This window comes from Monopterus albus, unplaced genomic scaffold, assembly GCF_001952655.1.
Source record: "Monopterus albus unplaced genomic scaffold, M_albus_1.0 scaffold31.1, whole genome shotgun sequence".
Taxonomy (NCBI): domain Eukaryota; kingdom Metazoa; phylum Chordata; class Actinopteri; order Synbranchiformes; family Synbranchidae; genus Monopterus; species Monopterus albus.
This window is the reverse complement of record NW_018127911.1, coordinates 52,172-55,558: the sequence shown is the minus strand read 5'-3', so window position 1 is coordinate 55,558 and position 3,387 is coordinate 52,172.

Genomic DNA, 3,387 nt, shown 5'->3' with positions numbered 1-3,387 from the left:
CATGAGTCTGACCCCCTCCAACCAAAGACTCATTTATCACCTTTCAGCTTCAGCTTTGTTTATTAACCCAAGTCTGCAACACATAAAGAAGACTCTTCGAGGCACACAAGAAATCATCAATTCAGCTTGCTTAAAACCTAACATTGTCATCATTTTTATTTTAATAGATAATTTAGAATTACAATATGGTGCCACTGGCCATCTGACTTGTTGCTTCTCTCAATCATTTCATTGGTCTTAGGTCTTTCAAAAAGGTGGATACTTGGTTATATATAACCAAGGGTGAAAAGGCTCATTCTTTTCACCCTTTAAACTATTAACGAGCTGTAATTTGTGCACAGAATGTCTTTAAATGCACCAGCACAGCTTTCTAAAAGTGTAGCTCAAAACTGCTCCAGTACCAGGAGCTTGCTTAAGTAAATGTACTTAGTTATTTTCCAAAACGACTATGTTGTTGGTGTGGACTGTAATATAAAAAGGTGTTTCTGTGAAAAATGACCTGGGAGAACTGGGAGATCCTTTGTCAGGAGCCTTACATATATAAGCTTTAGCTGTACTTTAGTATTTTGTCAGCATTGTACAGTAGCTGAATAAACCTTTGTGAAGTTAGGCCTACATTGCACTACCTGCAGTAATTTTTACAGTGCCTTGCGAAAGTATTCGGCCCCCTTGAACTTTGCGACCTTTTGCCACATTTCAGGCTTCAAACATAAAGATATAAAACTGTAATTTTTTGTGAAGAATCAACAACAAGTGGGACACAATCATGAAGTGGAACGAAATTTATTGGATATTTCAAACTTTTTTAACAAATAAAAAACTGAATAATTGGGCGTGCAAAATTATTCAGCCCCTTTACTTTCAGTGCAGCAAACTCTCTCCAGAAGTTCAGTGAGGATCTCTGAATGATCCAATGTTGACCTAAATGACTAATGATGATAAATAGAATCCACCTGTGTGTAATCAAGTCTCCGTATAAATGCACCTGCACTGTGATAGTCTCAGAGGTCCGTTTAAAGCGCAGAGAGCATCATGAAGAACAAGGAACACACCAGGCAGGTCTGAGATACTGTTGTGGAGAAGTTTAAAGCTGGATTTGGATACAAAAAGATTTTCCAAGCTTTAAACATCCCAAGGAGCACTGTGCAAGCGATAATATTGAAATGGAAGGAGTATCAGACCACTGCAAATCTACCAAGACCTGGCCGTCCCTCTAAACTTTCAGCTCATACAAGGAGAAGACTGATCAGAGATGCAGCCAAGAGGCCCATGATCACTCTGGATGAACTGCAGAGATCTACAGCTGAGGTGGGAGACTCTGTCCATAGGACAACAATCAGTCGTATACTGCACAAATCTGGCCTTTATGGAAGAGTGGCAAGAAGAAAGCCATTTCTTAAAGATATCCATAAAAAGTGTTGTTTAAAGTTTGCCACAAGCCACCTGGGAGACACACCAAACATGTGGAAGAAGGTGCTCTGGTCAGATGAAACCAAAATCGAACTTTTTGGCAACAATGCAAAACGTTGTGTTTGGCGTAAAAGCAACACAGCTCATCACCCTGAACACACCATCCCCATTGTCAAACATGGTGGTGGCAGCATCATGGTTTGGGCCTGCTTTTCTTCAGCAGGGACAGGGAAGATGGTTAGAATTGATGGGAAGATGGATGGAGCCAAATACAGGACCATTTTGGAAGGAAACCTGATGGAGTCTGCAACAGACCTGAGACTGGGACGGAGATTTGTCTTCCAACAAGACAATGATCCAAAACATAAAGCAAAATCTACAATGGAATGGTTCACAAATAAACATATCCAGGTGTTAGAATGGCCAAGTCAAAGTCCAGACCTGAATCCAATTGAGAATCTGTGGAAAGAACTGAAAACTGCTGTTCACAAACGCTCTCTATCCAACCTCACTGAGCTCGAGCTGTTTTGCAAGGAGGAATGGGCAAAAATTTCCGTCTCTCGATGTGCAAAACTGATAGAGACATACCCCAAGTGACTTACAGCTGTAATCGCAGCAAAAGGTGGCGCTACAAAGTATTAACTTAAGGGGGCTGAATAATTTTGCACGCCCAATTTTTCAGTTTTTTATTTGTTAAAAAAGTTTGACATATCCAATAAATTTCGTTCCACTTCATGATTGTGTCCCACTTGTTGTTGATTCTTCACAAAAAATTACAGTTTTATATCTTTATGTTTGAAGCCTGAAATGTGGCAAAAGGTCGCAAAGTTCAAGGGGGCCGAATACTTTCGCAAGGCACTGTATATATACATATATATATATAGTTGTTTTTGCCATTTTTAAATTTTATTTAATTTAATTTAAATGTATATATTTTTTCTGGTTGACTTACAAAAGCACACTGAGAGCCACTGAACCAGATTTAACATAGCTGTTCAACATACTTGGCAAATAAAGGTGATTCTGATTTAATGGCTAGATTTCACAGTTTCCTCATAACCATGTTCAACATACTTGGCAACTGTTTTCTGCAGGCTTTGGAACAGAGAGACTGGTAATGGTAAGATAAGATCAACCTTTATTAGTCCAGCAACAGGGAAATTCACATAGCTAAAGCTGCAGAGGGATAGAAACAAGGCACTCAGTGGTAAGACTGAAAAGTAGCAGATGAGGTATTCTCAATTCTCTGTAGTGGATGGGGTAAAGTGGTGGTGGGGGGGTGGGGGGCAATGCTAGGAAGGATCTGTGATAGTGCTCCGTCATGCACTTGGGGTGAATCAATCTATTCCTGTATGCTGTCAAGATGCTGCTGCCCCAGCTGACCACTCCATAGAAGATGGCTGATGCCACTACTGTGTCAAAGAAGAAAAGATGTGAAAAGATGTTTGTAGCAGTAGGCAAACCAGTCAAGTAAAAGGTTATAGTAAACTTACATTTGTCAGGAGCCAGAAATACAATAATAATGCTCCATGTTACTATAAGGCATAAGGTTGTCAGTTCTAGGTATGTCAGCTTTTGCATTTTTAGAATAACAAGACCGTACAGAAGTAAAAAAAAAAATGTCTGTCCCATCATTCTTGTGAGATATGCTCATCAGGGATCTGTCATACACAAGTTAGAGACCACTTTTCATCAGAATTAATGTGAGAGTTCTAGGTGAATGGTCAACCAATCAGAATCGTTGTCCCGCCCTAACCCTGCCCACAACCCCACCCCCACCCCATCCCTCTCACCCTTGCATCTGTAGACCAAGAAAACATACATTGGTTAACTGTATATGATTGATAATAAAGATAACAGGTGTGTCCAGACAAACAGGTGTCTTATCAGTAGCCACAGAGCCCAACCACAACTTGTTCTTGATAAGTTTGAATGTTTCTTACTTGTTTGTAAAATGATCTATTTAAGAATGATGAG